Raw genomic sequence first — 18320 nt, forward strand, 5'->3', positions numbered from 1 at the left:
GAGTTGTGTCTATCCTTAAACCCACCTGGCCAAATACTTGTGTGATACAAGACGGAAAGCATTGTATTAAATAGCTTTAATAGAAGAGAATCTGTGGAACTTGGGACGCATCCCACAGCTTGGTAGCAACAGTGCTGAAACAAACTTCAGATGATCACTGCGCCAAGTTGGTTGGGCTGGAGGTTCCTCTGGCCTGGTGTGCAACGCCAAGTGCAGGTTGAACCTCGGCACAGGTGCTTAACTGTCCCCATCAGCCCCCCGCTAATTAAGTGTATGAGGGCAGAGAGATGAGCTCTGGGTCGCTGCTGTAAGAATACGTGTTCAAGATTTGGAGCCTGGTCGGGGTTATCAAAAATTCAGCCGAATAACTTCTCTCGTTCTGGAAAATTTATTTGTCAGATCACAGGTCAAGTATCAGCGCTGCGTTTGCAAAGGCAGGAGCAGTTCAGGCAGCACACAGGCCGGAAGAACAACTAACTAACATCAGCAAGAACATCATGTTTTATAACCCTTGAAAGACAGAGAAGGAAAGATTTCTATTGGCCCTAAACTGGCGTAGAGGAGGACCTTCCACCTCCCGCATCTAAGATCCGGTCACATCCAATGTCCAGACTCCTGACTTAACGTAAACATCGTAAACAGAGTGTGTATGTTGAATAGTGTTGGTGTGTCCCTAACCCCCCTTTGGCTGGTAAATCTTCTAGTTGACCCGCAGACCTTACATTCCTCAGCCAGGACATAAACTGACTCCCCATCCTGTCAGACTCGTGTCTGCCTGCTTGGCAGATCCTGCTTACCCCCCTTTACCTAATTCTTAAATCAAGACTAGACAGCAAACCCCCAACTAAGCCCATGAAAATAACTTTTGATTATCACTGCATTCCACACTATTCTAACATACAATTGACGATCGACTTGTCAAGTCATTACACGACTAATCGTGTTATCACAATATCCAATATATAAAAAAAGCATTTCACACAACACTAAATCAAAAGTCGTTTGCTGCTCCTGAATGTGGGATCAACGTCACTCCGAGATGCTTGGGAACCTGCGAGAGACAAAACAACGGTCTGCGTTGGAGACGACAACCATGGAGCCCGAAGCAAAGCGTAAAGTGCGACCAAAGCGGATTATTATGGTGTGGGGCTACAGCTTACCTTCACTATGAGCCTGGACCCTCTTTAGCCTTTTCCGGTGCAGCCTCTATCTCTTCGACACCAGCCTGGGTCATCAGGTCGGTGATGTTCTTCTCCAAGTCATCGATGCGCGTGCTCATCTCATCGAGTGGGGAGTGGTCAAGGCACATAAAGAACAGGAGAACTAACGAAATGACTCTAAAATGGGGACAACTGTCCACTCTTGAGACATCGTTAAATATGATTAAACTTCACTACCCATGCATTTTAAATCAATGAACACTTGATTGGTTGCATTTGAAATGGTTAGGATATTCCTCCCGATGATCTGGTCTGACATGGTCTGGAACTTGTCCTGCATCTGTTGCAGCAGTGTCTGGACCTGTGAAACGCACCACAAACACAGGAAGCATGACTATGAAAGCCCCGATCAAATGCATGGACTGATGTTAGCAGGTGCACCAGCTTGGTTTGACACAAAAAAGATTTTACGAACGCTGCAGTCAGTGGACTGTAACATTAACGAATACCTCTGGTGTGGGAAAAATAGCACCCACACTAATGCAGCACGCGTGTGATCTATGAATGATTTCTTTTAAAGCAGCAGTACAATGATAACAGAAGTATCTAGTTTCCTTGACAACAATGTAAAAGCTCAGTTTCCATGGTAGACGTTTTCTTAATTCGCTGTGATAAGCATGTGTGCAGTGAACGCACAACAAACTCAGGGTATTCTGTATTGTGTGTTGCTGCCCATCAGTTTCCTAAAGTGGTGTCGGTGCTCAATGAGACCGTCAACAGTTTATAGATGCCAACCAATCACAAAAGGCTCTACAATACAATGTAGATTCATGAAAAACACAAATATGAACATGAAGTTCTCTTTGCAGACGCTTTACTCAGCAATGGCTGAAAATACAACAATGTATAGACAAAAACAAAAACCTATGGGGGGGGGGGGGGGGGGGGACAGAAAGTAATAATACCACAATGGAGTGTTGAAGGTCTACGAAGATAACAGATACAGATGTATTTAATGCTCATTTCCATGACAATACACCTAAACAGTAACCCAGCTATGAGTTCTGTGAGGGAAATGACACACTTCAACACATTAATGATAACGTAATGTTAACTAGAAAATGCATTTCCTGCTGAAAATGCGTTGCTGAAATGAACTTCAGAAAATTGCTGAAAATACAGAAAGTTGAAGGGAATTTTAATACATTTGCTAAAATTACAGATATTAGAAAAGCTGAAATTAATTTGAAATTGCTGAAAATACAGAAATGGGAGAAGCGGAAAAGAATTGCTGAAAATTCAGAAATGACAAAAGCTGAGTTGAGTCTTAAAACATTTATTTTTTGTAGTAATATTGGTAGTAGTTGTAATTTTGGCCGTAATAATATTAGCATTAGAATAAGTAGTAGTTTTAGTATCAATAGCAGTAGAAAAACTAGAAATAACAGTGTTAGTAGTACTACTAGTTTTATCATCTGTAGTACTAAACTGTTAGTCATTGTAGTATTTGTAGTAAAATGAGTAGTAGTTGTGGTATTAATAGCAGTATAAATACTGGTAGTATGTTTTCTAATAGTAGTAAGAGTAGTAATATCAGTTGCTGGGTCACTGCTACTGGTAGTATTTTTAGTACAACTACTATTAGTAGTAGTAGTAGTAAGAGTCATTTAGTATTAATACCAGTTGAAATACTAGTATTAGTATTAGTAATGGTAGTAGCAGTATTTGTCGAATAGCACTACTAGTTGTACTAGTGATATTAGTAGTTGGGGGGGGGGGGGGCAGAAGGTTTGTCCTTCAAACTATTAATCGATAGACCTCATCACAAACACTACAGTAAAATTCCCTCCATGGGGGTTATATTTTAAAATGTTGGCATTGGGGAAGGTAGAAGGAGAGAGCACACTAGAGAGAGCAAAGGTGAAAGTGAGGGAGGGAGGAAGAGAGAGAAAGTGAGGAAGGGAGAGGGGGAGGAATGGAAAGAGAAGAGGAGGAAGGGTGGAATGGTGAGAAAAGGAGAGGGGGGGATGGCAGGAGAGAAGAAAGAAAGAGGAGGGGGAAGAAAGAGTGTAAAAATGGAAAGAGGAGAACAAAAGAGAGGAGGGGGGGAGAAAGAAAGAGGCTGAGGAAGGGAGGGGGAAGAGAGGGGGGGGATGGGAGAGGGGGGAAGGGAGAGGGGGGAAGTAGAGGGAGGGAGGAAGGGAGAGGGGGGGAGAAAGAAAGAGGGGAGGAATAGAAAAAGAGGAGGAGGAAGGGAGAAGGAGGAGGAGTACTTTTATTTTATTTTGTAACTAGAGAGAGCAAAGGTGGAAGAGGGGGAGGAAGGAAGAGAAAGACAGTAAGCGTAGGAGGAAGAAAGAAGAATAAAAAAGAGAACGAAAGAGAGGAGGAGGAAGGTAGAGAGAGGGGGAGAAAGAAAGCGGAGGAGGAAGAAAAAGGGGAGGAATAGAAAAGAGGAGGAGAACGAAAGAGAGGAGGAGGAAGGGAGAAAGAAAGATAGGGGAAGGGAGGGGGAGGAATGGAAAGAGAGGGTGAGGAAGGGTGGATTGGTGAGAAAAGGAGAGGGGGAACAATGGAAGGAGAAGAGAAGAAAGAAAGATGAGGAAGAAAGAGGGGAGGAGGAAGGAAGAGAAAGTGGGTGAGAAAGAAAGACGCTGAGGAAGGGAGAAAAGGGAGAAAGAAAGGGGAAAGGAGGAGGAGGAGGAAGGATGGAATAGTGCGGAGGGAAGAGGGGGAAGAATGGAAAGAGTGGAGGAGAAAGAAAGAGAAGGAGGAAGAAAGAGGAGAGAAACAGAAAAGAGAGGAGGAGGAAGGGAGAGAGGGGGAGAATGAGGGGGGAAAGCATATCTGCGTCATGTGACTCCACTAATCAACTATTATGGATCAGCTGTGTGACACTAACTGACCAACTGACAAACTACAGCGTGTGTGCTGGTATCCACGGTAACGGAGCACCTGCTCAAAGGGCAGAGACAGGACAGCGAGTTACACAGAATCCACACCTTAAACAAGTGTCCTCTAGCGCAAAACTATCTGTCTAAAAAACTATCTAAAAAATAACGGTGGTGAGGAAGAGATAGAGAGGGAGAGAGGAGGATAATTAGACAGACTGACTGAGTGATTAACAGTGAGTAGAGGTCAGGGTGGAGGGGGCGAGTGTCTTTATCATATTGGTCTGTTGACAGAAAGCATAGCTGCGTCATGTGACTCCACTAATGAGGTCATAGGAGCAGCTGTGGGTCACAGACAGATACTGCAGCATGTGTGCGAATAACCACGGCACTTAATTCTGTTGGTCATTTGCTCTGGGTTCATTAATGAGCTGCTGCAAAGGGCAGACACAGGACAGTGAGTTACACAGAATCCACACTTCAAACAAGTGTCCACCAGCGCAAAACTATAACAGCTATATAAAAAATAGTAGTAGAAGTATCAGTTGTAGTATTACTAGAAGTACTAGTAACATGCTTAGAGGTTGTAGTAGTATTTGAAATAGCAATACGTATTTCAACGAAACCCCTTCATTCTGAGCTTCATGGTTAAGGTAGAGATAATCATTGAGGCTTTTATTTTGTAATGATGGAATTGGGTAAGGGGGGGTTGGGAGACAGAATGTTTTTAATTAATAGGCCTCATCACAAACATTACAGTAAAAATTCCCTCCATGGGGCTTTTATTTTGTAATTATTGGACTGGGTGGGGTGGGGGGGTGTAGATAGAGGGAGGGAGGGTGAGGAAGGGAGGGGTGGTGAGGAAGAGATAGAGGAAGAGAGAGAGGAGGAGAAATAGACAGACAGACTGACTGAGTGATTAACAGTGAGAATAGGTCAGGGTGGGGGGGGGGGCGAGTGTCTTCATCATGGTCTGTTGACAGAAAGCATAGCTGTGTCATGTGACTCCACTAATCAGGTAATAGGAGCATACTGCAGCGTGTGTGCGAGTATCCACGGCAACGGCGCACCTATTGGATTGGGTGGGGGGGTGTAGATAAAGGGAGGGAGGGTGTGGAGGGTGAGGAAGGGAGGGGTGGTGAGGAAGAGATAGAGAGGGAGAGGGGAGGAGAAATAGACAGACAGACTGACTGAGTGAGTGATTAAATGTGAGAAGAGGTAATGGTGGAGGGGGGAGGAGTGTCTTCATCATATTGGTCTGTTGACAGAAAGCATAGCTGCGTCATGTGACTCCACTAATCAGGTCATAGGAGCAGCTGTGAGTCACAGACAGAGATACTGCAGCGTGCGAGTAACCACGGCAACGGCGCACCTGGGCTCGTTAAGGAGCTGCTGCAAAGGGCAGACACAGGACAGCGAGTTACACAGAATCCACACCTCAAACAAGTGTTCACCAGCGCAAAACTATAACAGCTATCTAAAAAATACGGGACCCAAGACTCTACCGAACGCATGGATGCGTTTTTATGTCTGTCCGGTAATAAATGCGGCTCCTGTCGCAGTTTACAAAACGTGTACCTTCTGGATTTTTTGAGAAATATGTCGGCAGATTTGTATTGGAGCCTACGGGGCTTTTGGCAGAGGTTGTGTCACTCTAACACTCCTTAAACCAAAACTAAAGAACTCTGGGATTCTATGAACACATTAATCCAATCAGCACAACCATGCCCTCATTAATCTGAAGAAATTAAGCCTCAAAAGTGTATACTTTGGCTGCAAGGACAGAAGTTCCATATTTTTTTAACCAGATTCTGACGCTGCCCCACGCTCTAGCCCTCGAGGTCCCCCACTGGCAGACGCAATACACACTCATGTAAAAGTCAGAAACGGAGCGAAGAACTAGTGAAACATTAGCATGATTATGAAAAAAGTACAATAGATATAAATAAATAGATATTTATAAAATAGTTGAGACTTGTGTCAACATTTGAAAGTTTAGAGGATTTGAAATTGATCTCCTTTGGAAAACCATGTTAAAATATTGATGATTATTGATTTATATAAATTCAAGCATAAGAGGTAGAAAGCTGAAAAGTCATAGCAGGAAAGCCGGAAAGGAGTTGAATATTATAATATTTGAACAGTTTTAATAGCTGAAAGTGTGAAGGAGTTGAAAGGTGCCGCGGAAGAAATAGAAGAAGAAAAAGAAGAAGAAGCTGAAGAAATAAAGATTCGAAGAACAATACTTAGAATGCTTTATGCATTCCAACAACAAGCAGAGCTTACACGCCTGTTCTAATTGTAAAAACAAAACGTATAACTGCCACCGATGTGCTGTAGCCTTCGCTAGTAGCTTAGCGCCGTTAGCATTCGCGTTGCCGTGAGCGGAGTGGCCGTCGACACTAGCTAGGCTACCGCGGCTAATGCTAGTTCGCTATCTCTGCTTTCTCGCGACTTACCACGTTGGTGAGGTCCTGCACCGACTTGGGGTCCGTCTCGGCCATGTCGCGGCGTCGACTCTTATCAGCGGCTAAACAGCGCGGAAACGGTGAGCGCGGTCTGCCGATTATTTTGGCATTATCTGGCGTGGAACTGTTCGATACAGATAGTAGTCCCTCCCTGGCACCACCCACCGCAGTCAGTTGCTCCGTGACGCGGGCAGTCTCGCGATATTTATATCAGGCGTGCCGAGCATTGTGGGATATGGAGTTTTTAGCTCATCATAGTGATGTTTGATACCACAGATGTCCTTTCCGATCCGATACTGAGTAAAATTCAGGCTGTTATCGGTGATACCGATCCAATACCGATACTTTGTGCATGGTAGATCTAAAAAAAAGTAGTGTATTTTAAATACATAGCTTAAGAATACAAGACATCATAGTTACTTATTTAGTTATTTATTTTAAACTTTAAACTTTAAACGAGCGGACGTGACACGTTTAACGTTGGAATATGGTTTACATTTGAGTCTGAGAGACAAAGCAACGGCGCGCGTGTGCGTGCGTGCGTGTGCCTCAGTGCGAGCATTGAGAAAGTAGGGATTGAAAAGTTGGAGCTCGTGCCCGCGTGAGAGTGGGAGCTGTTTTGACAACGTGAAGCGTCTGGTGAGTGAAGCGGTGTGCGTGTGTGTGTGTGTGTGTGTGTGTGTGTGTGTGTGTGTGTGTGTGTGCGTGTGTGTGTGTGGGCGGGGGTCTCCGTTCACGGTTTACCCACAAAACTCTGAATGTTAAATAACGCCGAATAGACAAACACACACAAATCCACCATTGGTGCATTGACTGTGTTATGGGCGCCTGCGTCCTCATAGACTTTCTCAGAGCTCGTCTGTTTTGTGTCGCACGCACGCGCGCACACGCACAGAGCAGCTAACATGATTTGACAGGCCGGCCTGTGCGCTCTTTGTTAACTGATGCCCGTGTGATCAAACATGCCATTGACCCAACCCCGTGCAGCCCTTCTAGAGCCCTTCTATTTTGTAATACCATGATACCATTTACTTCCTTTTGCATTTCGGAAAGTGCTATTGAAGTCTTATTCATGTGTCTTTCCAGTACTGTTGAGAGTGCCATTATTTCCTCCTGGCTCCCGTAGGTGCCATACGATGGTATTAGTATGCTTAAAATCCTTGAACCTATTGAAATGGCATGTTTATGACGTACGTGGAACGGAGCAAGTTCTTTGGAGTCAGCCTGTAAGCCTATAAGGTATGCTGAATAGCATTTCCCAGTAACTGACTTTTTATGAAGGTTCCCTATGACTGGAACACAGCTATAAGCGATGTTGCCACGAACTAAATAAACCTGTTCTGGTAAGCGTGATCTTTAGATTCAGTGGTGAAGCTGATAATATCATTACTACAGTCACTCGTAACTAGATGAAATCATCCAGAGCATAGAAGTTAACACAGCGGCTGACGTTGGTTAAGGGATGGACCGGAATGGGAGGTGCTGGTTTGGTACAATCTCTACTCTGAGGTCTGGTTGGGATTAAAGGTTTACTACAATTATGTCTACTCCAAGTCGAATGTGTGACTTTAAAATCATTTTCCCAGGGAATGCCCTGTATGCCCATCTCCAATCGAATAGATGCTGTATTTGGTAAGAGAGCACATGCATCTTTTAACACTCCACTGTCAGCTGTGCAATTAGTCTCACCGAGAGTCATTTGCACTTGATATCTTAACCCCTGTTGGACATATCATTTGTAATAGGTTAATCTAAACAACATCACTTGATTAATACCTATAGGTCTATTTTCACCATTGAACCGCTTAACTGCAAAACGTACAACTTCCCCCTTTTCACCCTCATAGGCAACTGTGCTTTGCGCTGTTGTTGCCGTGTGCGGTGGAGGAGTGTAACAGTCTTCATCATTACTCACAAATCGATGAGATAGCTCAGGCCACCCCATGACAGCTCGGCTTCCGTGAATGGAACAGGAACCAGCATAGGTGCTCTAGATGAAATGGGCATATGCTGACATATCCAACAATTAGAGACATTCCTTTCGTTAGCAAAATCATTCATAATAGTCAACGCAATATTGTCATGCTCGTACGGTGGTGTACGGGTTGGAAGTTCTCTTAACTGTAGGCTTACTTTGCACGCATACTGCCAATCTAGCCGAGTGAAGTGGGCTGGCTCCGTCGTACAGTCCGCACCAGAACGGGTATTCCCAACTTGTGTCATATTTAGGACTTAGAGTCACTGTGCAAGTGTTGTTTGTCCTAAAGTCCTCTGAGTTCAGGACTGACCAGTGACCTAAGTGCGGCGTGCTCATCCGTAACAGGTAAGCTTTACAAGCCTCCTTCGCACACCCCCCTCTTGGACACTTGAAGGAGATCAAACCTCGCCGCCAAGTTGCTTTGGTGGGGAGCTGTTCTGGCCAGAGGCAGGTCAGGGCCTGTGGTTTAATGGCCTCGTAAATTATTTCAGGTGGTACTGTTTTAGGCTGGGTCTCACTGACAAGCTGATAGGTTCTTTTGCATTTTTCCCTCCAGTTGCTGGAGCCAGTGTAGGCTGGTATCTCCTGACACGATCGTGGTTTACTGCACCAGAATGGTGGATCTGCTAAATCAAATGTTCCGTACACCCACACAGTACATACTCTATCTCTTCTTACCCCGGGAACACACACAACTTCAATTACGTGACTTCCTATTTTAACCCATGCATCATGTTCGATAGTGTAGAGCAAACACTCAGTCTCGTTGCACTGTTTAGATGGACAGTGGAAACTTATTTTTCCTTCCTGAAATTCCTTATTGGAGAGATGGAGAAGGCTGGAATCTGTGATGTTCACATAAGGAGGTTGTAGTTCATTGATCGTGAGGGGACTTTGGCGCTGGAGATCTGTCTTTTATCGCTGTTCTCCGGGTGGCTGCCGTCCTTGCTTGCTCTGCCGTCTGTGCCATCTCTACCGGGCTCGTTGGTGTCTTGGAACACTGCAGTGGGGGAGGGCTCTCCACCCTGCAACCCCTTAACCGGAACCAGATGTAGGTGCTCCTTCGTCTCCTGGATCCGGGATGTGTTTGCAGTGGCTGGCTTGGACCCGCGTCACTTTCCCTTCCACCTTAACTGCTGTCTCCTTGGTCAGGAGTACTTGGAACGGCCCTGTGTAGCGTCTCTGCTTCCAGTGCTTTCTCCGGTGATCCTTAATGAGGACCCAGTCTCCTGGTTTCAGGTGGTGCTGGACTGCAGTAGCCGGGGATGGAAGCACCGCTTTTACCTGCCCGTGCAGTGCTGAGAGTGAGGGGGAGAGGTTAGCACAATATATCAGCATGCTCATTTATAGCAGTGCACATCCCCCCTTTGCCCACGTGATCTCTTCCGTGAGACAACTTAGCATAAATGTGGAAGAGAGCATGTGGCAAGCAAGGCCCACTGTCTGGTCCAGATTCCGCCCTCAAGAATGGCACCAGATCGTTTCCACAGGGAATGCTCCTCTGCACCGGAAAGAGACTGAAGTGTGGGAAGATCGGCATAAGGACTAGGATCGGTCGGTGTGGAAAGCATTTGAGTGAAGGGGAAAAGGCAGCCCTGTGAGGCTGCCTTCTTAGCCGCTCCCTCGTTTCCTGGCCGCTGCCTATTTCGGGTGAGCGAGAAGCGGAGCCGTCCTCAAACAGCTCAAGATCTGCATTGGGAAGAGCTGTGTCCAACAGATCAGGCCTTGGTATGCATGTCTGCTGCAAGACTTCGACACAATCATGAGGCTCTCCATCATCTGCAGTTAGAAGAAGTGTAGCTGGGTTAAGAACATCGCATCGTTTGACAATTACGTTAGGCAGTTCTAACAATGTCGTATGATACCTCAACCATCTCTGAGCAGAAATGTCTCTCTCGGCTGCCGCCACTGCTGGCAAACAGAGAGGAAGACCCGAAGCAACGGGGTCAAGTTTTGAGGAGAAGTAGGCAACAGGCCTAAGTTTTCCTCCATGAAGATGACACAAACTGATGTCATGTAGCAGTCCTTCTGGTCTACGAACTGAGTCTATGGTAAGTCAGGTCTCGGTAGGCCCAAAGTCGGAGCCTGTGATAAGGAAGTCTTTAAGTCCTGAAAAGCCTTTTCAGCTTCAGTAGTCCAAGTCAGTTTGTCATGCGCGCTGAGGCCTTTACCGTGGACCATGAACGAGAGAGGTGCCTCTCTTTCTATATACTTTGGGACCCACTACAGTATGAAATCATCCCTAAATAACTCATCATTCGGGGTTTTTTGTAATCGGTTTTGGTACCAATTGAATTGCCCCAATACATTTGGGAGAGAGGGATTTTGCCCTCAGCTGTGATCACATGTCCCAGATAAGTCACTTGTTCTAGAGCAAATGTAAGTTTTTTTTATTTTTTTATTTTTTTTTAGGCAAGCCTTATGTCTGTTCTCTGCCAAATGTTTAAGTAGCCAAATTGTGTCAATTTTACAAGCCTCCTTTGATGGGTTGCAAATCATCATATCAGCCACATAATTTAGATGGGCTGACCCTGCAGGGAGTTATACATTTTGAAGGTGTTTCTAAGTGGTTCTGTGGAATACACCTGACTTCCGTGGTAACCCACTGGACATCCTATCCGTTTATAGCCGCGCCCTATAAAGAAAAAAAACCCTCACAAACCACCTTATGTCTTCTTGTTTGGGTGGCTATACAAGTCTGCGTGTTGTGTGTATTCCTCAACGAGCTCTACTGTTCTGTGTACACTACTCGAATGATCTACGTTACCACGTTTTTCCCTTTTGGAAGGAGAGAGAGAAACAGACACCGCAGCAGCCTCCTCTGACCAATACACATGCTTCAACCATAATCTCTCTTTCTCCAACTTTTGGTCATGCCATACTTCCACATACCTTCTATCTCGCCCTGTGCTTACATGGGATGTGCAATGTAATGTTCATGCATGTAATCTTCTACTGTGTGTGTATGTGCAATTTGTACATGGTCATGAGTAATTAATGCATCAAGGTATGCTAGTAGTTTTCATCCATATACATACAGGAGGGTTTTTGGACTGTAGTTAAACATCTAAAATAATTGCAATTTAGTCTTTTTTCTTTTTTTTGTAAATGCCATCTGATGTTGAGCTCAAACACATGTTGCTGTCCACAATTGTAACACACGTTTGGATCATAATTCCCGTAAATCCGATCTGATCTGCCTCTGCCACAAGCTCTTCTATAACCTCTTCCTCTTCCACGTTGGCCTTGGGCAAATTGTTGGCACTGCAAGGACGTAAACATCGCATACTGAGCCTTTTCAAAACATTTTAGTTTGTCCTCTTTCTTGTGTAACTCATCTTCAGCGTGTTCAGCGTGCTGAAGGATGTCTGCAAGTGCACACGTTTTCCAGGTTACACATGATCTTTTCACCATCCGTTTAAGTTCAGGTCTCATTCTGCTTATAAAATGTTCTTTCAGATGGACTTCATATGGCATTAGGAGCTGTGCCCCCATCGGATCAGGTCGCTTAAGGCCACTGTGGATGTCAAAGGCTGTCGTCAGGCGTGCCAGAAATGAGCTGCATGTTTCTTGTGGCCCTTGTGTCATAGAGGTGATGGTGGGGAGGTTCAGTCTAAGAGGAAATTGTTCTTTTACCAACATAATGAGAGCATCTACAGCACTTCTAATGTCCACATCTGTGCCATGCTCACAATCAGGATCTTTAAGGCGAGCAGCCATTCTTGTGGTGATGAACACACTCTGAACTTTGTGATACTCATGTGTCAGAAGTATGCACATCAGACGCCGCAGCTCTGACATGCTAGTATGGTATTCTCTGACAAATTGCTGAAGATCAGTCTCCCACTTAGCAAGATTGTCCTTGGGACTGCAGACGTGGCTCATTGCCTTAGTCACATCAGTATCTGACCAGGGTCTGAGAACCAGCATCGGCCCTTGCGCCCCCTCGACTGGGAAAGAAGCTGCATGATCAAACAACGCCAAGCAACAAGCTTACGAGCGGGTCACAGTAGGTGAAAAGGTTGTCTGGCTGGTGTTGGAGGTTGAATCTGGCTTCCCTCCTGGTGGGCTGTTGTCAAGCCGAGGAAAGGTTGCTTGTGCTGCTTCCTGCCGAGGAGACTGCGACCTCACGAAGGCTGGAGGAGCAGTGAGGGGAGGGGGGGAGTCCAGATCCGTGTCCACCAATCTCCTCAGGAACTCATAAAAACAAGGATAAAGTGTTTTTGGGTTAGAAGGGGTACACATTTCAAAAACTTTTTGTAGGATCTTCGGTCTTTAATGAATTAAATGCTACCAACCTCTCCCTTCTCTCCAACTCATACTTCCACATCTTGAAAACTTCCCAATCTGCCTTACATACCACATTCTTTTTCTGCTTTCTTCCCGACAGGCCTGCATGCTGAGCTGCATAGTTCTTCTCCTTTTCCCTCAGTTGCAATTCCAACTGTTTCCAATCAACCAATTGATTCTCACTCAAACTCCCCTTTGAAGGAAACCACAATTCAACCCCTTTATATATTTGGTTCAAACTGCCAGGATAACGCTCTGACATAAATTTACACAATAGTGGCAGGATATTAGTCTCATGGTTATCACCCGTCTCCCCTTTACTCTGAACACTACCCATTTAGTTATCTGTATCTGTATACCCGGAGTGTGCGCGTCTATAAAGGTGCATACCAACAAAGAAATACCACATGCATAACTAAAGGCAAGTCAGTGACCGTTGCTTTCTCTGGTCACACAGTCTACTGCACTGATCCAAAGTTGGCCTGTGAATTTTCAGGAGACACAGGATATGCAACTCGAGAAAATACCACAGGTGACCCAGACACGTCTGTCTACAACACACTCGTTGTGAGATAGGCCTAAAATCCTTTTGTCATGACTCTGTCTGCCTTGAAAATTATTTTGATCTTACACCGCGTGTTCTTCGTTTCTTTTTCTTAAACTGGAATGGATCGGTAATCCGGGTCTCGTCGGGACAGCAGCTTCTCACCCTCAGGGAGGAATCACCTATACTATATGGCCTCCTGTCCATCCGTCAGAGTCCAGATCACGCGTCCATCCCATCCTCGTCGCCAAGTTTGTGGTGGAAATTTGTGGATTTAGCCCATGGAAGAAATCAAAAGTATCTTGAGCTTGCTTTGTGATTAAGTATTTATTACTAACTAGGATATAGAAAAATGATAAAGAATACAGAAATCATCAGCACAAGCCGTAAGCACAGACAGAAGTCAAATGACTACAATTCAGCTGAAAAGGGACAGAAAGTTCCTTCCCCCAAAGGGAACAGGAAGATCTGACAAAGTTCCTGGGGGGAACCAGGAGCTTTTATACATCTCTGAAGGTTCGAGGAATGGTAACCAGATGTTGCTTCGGGAACCTCTGCGACCCTCTCTTAGTGGGACCAAGTCAATCATTTTGACAGACAGGAAAACAGAGGAGAAAGGTAAATAGAAGAACATGATATGGTCTGTCCAAGCCACATATGGATTTCATCGTAGACTAGGTCAGGTCACGAGTTTCACAAGAAAGGTCATATACGAAATAGACCAAGATGGCGCCGTTGATGGCCGCCTCGGTGCTTCGGTGCGCTTCATTTTTTGTTGTTTTTGTTGTTAATTACGTTTACTGCTGCGATTCCCGGAGCTCTTTCACCAGAGATGAGCTCTAAATACAAGTTTAGCAAGGCGGTGAGAGACGATAAACGACTGTACTCTGAGAAACTCCAACAACAGTTCTCAGCAAGTGACTCTGCTTCGGTTTGGAGAGGCCTCAAACACCTCACAAACTACAAGCCAAAAACCCCCCACTACATGAATGACCTCCGCCTGACAGACGAGCTCAATGAGTTCTACTGCAGATTTGAAAGACAATGTCCTGATCCCATCCCCCACAGCTCCACCAACCTGCTGCAGTCCCCCTCTCCTCCCTCCCCCAGCCCATCAGGTGCTCACGCCTCTTCAACTATATCACATTCCCCTCCCCCACCAGCAACGACCCTCTCTATTCTGGAGAGAGACGTTAACCGGCTCTTTAGAAGACTAAATCCCTGTAAGGCAGCCGGTCCGGACTCCGTTTCCCCTCACTCCCTGAAGCATTGTGCTGACCAGCTGTCTCCGGTGTTCACTGACATCTTCAACACCTCCCTGGAGACATGCCACGTACCAGCCTGCTTCAAGGCCTCCACCATCATCCCTGTCCCCAAGAAGCCCAGGATCACAGGACTCAATGACTACAGGCCCGTCGCCCTGACCTCTGTAGTCATGAAGTCTTTTGAACGGCTAGTCCTGACCCACCTGAAGTCCCTCACCGACCCCCTCCTGGACCCCCTTCAGTTCGCCTAAAGAGCCAACAGGTCTGTGGACGATGCTGTCAACATGGCCCTCCACTACATCCTCCAGCATCTGGACTCCCCAGGAACCTACGCCAGGATCCTGTTTGTGGACTTCAGCTCTGCTTTCAACACCATCATCCCGTCTCTGCTGCAGGACAAACTCTCCCAGCTGCACGTGCCCGACTCCACCTGCAAGTGGATCACAGACTTCCTGTCTGACAGGAAGCAGCACGTGAAGCTGGGGAAACATGTCTCAGCCTCTCGGACCATCAGCACCGGTTCCCCCCAAGGCTGCGTTCTCTCCCCTCTGCTCTTCTCCCTGTACACCAACAGCTGCACCTCCAGCCACCAGTCCGTCAAGCTCCTGAAGTTTGCGGATGACACCACCCTCATTGGACTAATCTCTGGTGGGGACGAGTCCGCCTACAGGTGGGAGTCTGACCATCTGGTGTCGTGGTGCAGCCAGAACAACCTGGAGCTCAACGCTCTAAAGACAGTGGAGATGGTTGTGGATTTCCGGCGGAACAGAGCCCCACCCTCCCCCATCACCCTGTGTGACTCCCCCGTCACTATTGTGGATTCCTTCCGTTTCCTGGGCTCCATCATCACCCAGGACCTCAAGTGGGAGCTGAACATCAGCTCCATCACCAAGAAGGCTCAGCAGAGGTTGTTCTTCCTGAGGCAGCTGAAGAAACTCAACCTGCCAAAGACGATGATGGTCCACTTCTACACGGCCATCATCGAGTCCATCCTCTGCTCCTCCATCACCGTCTGGTACGCTGCAGCCACAGCCAAGGACAAGGGCAGGCTTCAGCGGGTCATCCGCTCTGCAGAGAGGGTGATCGGCTGCAATCTGCCGTCCCTGCAGGACTTGTTCGCTTCCAGGTCTCTGAAGCGAGCTAAAAAGATCGCGGCCGACCCCTCCCACCCCGGACAAAAACTGTTTGTGCCCCTTCCATCTGGCAGGAGGCTGAGGTCCATCAGGACTACGACCTCCCGCCACACGAACAGCTTCTTCCCGTCGGCAGTCGGGCTCATCAACAGAGCCCGGTCCCCCACTGCCTGACTATAACACTCCACCGGTCACTCCCCCTCATACTGCACATGCCACTTTAACTGCAATTCATCACTTTGTCACTTGTCACTTTGTCTCTTGTCTGTTACTTGTTTGTTAGTGCACTTTATGCTTAATATTTTTCTTTTTAACTTTTTAATATTTAACATTTTTTAACTTTATTCCCTTGTTTTATACTAACCCATAGCCTTAGCCTTATTCTACTAACCCATTGCATTAGCATTTCATTCCACTTTATTTTATTACTTGTGCACTGTTGTCTTGTCTGTCTACTGTCGCGCACTACATTACATTACATTACATGTCATTTAGCTGACGCTTTTATCCAAAGCGACGTACAATAAGTGCATTCAACCATAGGGTACAATGATTTTGCACTAACCGCCAAGACAAATTCCTTGTATGTTTGACATATTTTGGCTAATAAATGTTTCCTGATTCCTGATACGAGTTCTCGAGACTCTCACAATATGCACCTCAACAAATTTCCCCCCGACACTTTCAAATACGATGATGCAGGTAACAAGCCAGCCTTCCCGGTCCTATCTAAATAGGTCTAATAAAATGAGTAATTATCCTCACGCATATTGCTGCAGATTAGGCTAATTCATTGAAAAATTGTCAACAGATTATGTGCAAGCCAGTTAGACATAGCTAAGAGAAATGCTAAGTGAAATGGTTTAGTTTAGCTATAGAATCTTCAAATTTTGCGGTCAAAGTCAAATATATTAGTTTTTTACTCTCATGATGACAGGGGAGGCATCATGTCCTGCTCTCGCATAGAAAACGTGAGCGGGGAGCAAAGCTGTTGCTTCACTGAATAGGCCTATATGCTTAATCAATTATTTGAAGTCATGAGGTGTAGAGTAGCCTGTAAGCGAAATGCACTGTAAACATAGATTATTTGAAAACAAGTCAGTTCTCAATGTGAAAAACCCCCTGCTGTATAGGCTATTTATGATGACATAGGTAGTACATGAGTGTTCCTTTAACTTATGTTGTCTGTGTAATTGACAGGCTGCTTAACTGGTGTTCTCAGCCCCACAACTCTTAAATTCAACATATTTTTTCAGGCAGTGATAGGACAGGCAATGATGCAGAGAGCACAGGGAGAGGAGAAACACCAGGTCAAATAGAGAGAGGAGAACGGCTGATGAGAGAACAAAATCATGACAGTGGAGAACCAAAGAGTGGAGAAGAGGAAAGGGAAGGAAATGAAAGAAGACCAACAGAGAATGAAGAAACAGAGAAATGGTAGACAGAGTAAGATGAAATAGAGGGGGGAGATGAAGACACAGGTAGTAAGAGAGGAGTAAGAGAAGAAACAGGGGCAGGAGAGATGGAGAGTGGAGAATCTGAATTAGAATCTGAAGTAGAGGGAGATACAGAGGAAGAAGAATCTGAGACTGAAGACACAGTGAGAGGAGAAATAGAGAGCAGATGCCACCCACATATCTGGACAGAAAACATAATGCAATATAGCCAGGACAGCCTCACAGAGTCGCTTTGCATCGCGTTGCATCGCGTCGAGGTCTGTATGATCACAAAATTCAGGCAGGCTGCTCTGTGGATTTTAGTTCACTTTGCATTCTTAATAACCTTTTAAAATACAGATAAATAACAGGGATAAACTCAAAAGGTCCGTAGAGGACCTGAGAATTGGCTTTTGCTCCACCTGTCCAGCACGGTCCTCCTAAGCATGGGAGGTGCCGGCTGGAATATTAATTTGGTCCCTTCACAAGGGCTCGCTTAAAGCTGAGTTATGTGAAATCCCAGATGGGTAATCAGACCCTGTTCATCTTCTGGATGTCACAAGAGACGATGGCGCTATAACGTGGGTGGTTACGAGGGGGGGTGTTGTTGTTGTACACAAATGGCTGCTTCGTAAACAAGCTTTATTGTGATTCTGGGAGCAGTCTGTTCAAAATCTCGGCGTCGGGGCTCCTCGTCTCACTTGTCATCCCTCGCCGCCGGATCGCCGGAAGACGAACAATTGCAAACAGCTGAGGCCAATTACACCTCCACCTGCTGGCACCGTCCCCCGAGGCCCCCCACACACAAACTCTGTCCCCTCTGCAGCCGAGCCAAACCACGCCCCGCACAGCCCAAATATTCATGTGGTGAAAGAATTCAGTCTTTTTATAATGAGATAACTACTCCTGCTTACTCTGTTCGTTAAGTCAGAGTTTGTGTTTGTACATCGTAGCACAGAACATATACGTGATCTCTGGTTACTTAATTGTGTAATAAATGATACTTTGTGTACTTTATTCACAGCATGTCCTACATACCCGTATACCCTAACTTACAAACAAATAACATAGCAGACTGTCGACAATTTAAAGCCTTACCTTATAAATGTTTTTACCAAATCAATAACACAATTTTTATCTTATTATTTTTTTAAA

The 18320-nt window shown here is 45.7% G+C and overlaps 1 long non-coding RNA gene across 1 annotated transcript; it reads right to left on the minus strand.

The window, feature by feature from the left end:
• Window positions 1-372: 372 nt before the first annotated feature.
• Window positions 373-6705, minus strand: LOC120812537 (uncharacterized). Its single transcript, XR_013454907.1, has 4 exons — window positions 6511-6705; window positions 1455-1521; window positions 1161-1287; window positions 373-1051 (listed from the first exon to the last, which is right to left on the minus strand). It is a non-coding gene; the product is annotated as an uncharacterized LOC120812537 (long non-coding RNA).
• Between the last annotated feature and the right edge of the window lie 11615 nt (window positions 6706-18320).

Source organism: Gasterosteus aculeatus, chromosome Y (genome assembly GCF_964276395.1).
Source record: "Gasterosteus aculeatus chromosome Y, fGasAcu3.hap1.1, whole genome shotgun sequence".
NCBI classification, from domain to species: domain Eukaryota; kingdom Metazoa; phylum Chordata; class Actinopteri; order Perciformes; family Gasterosteidae; genus Gasterosteus; species Gasterosteus aculeatus.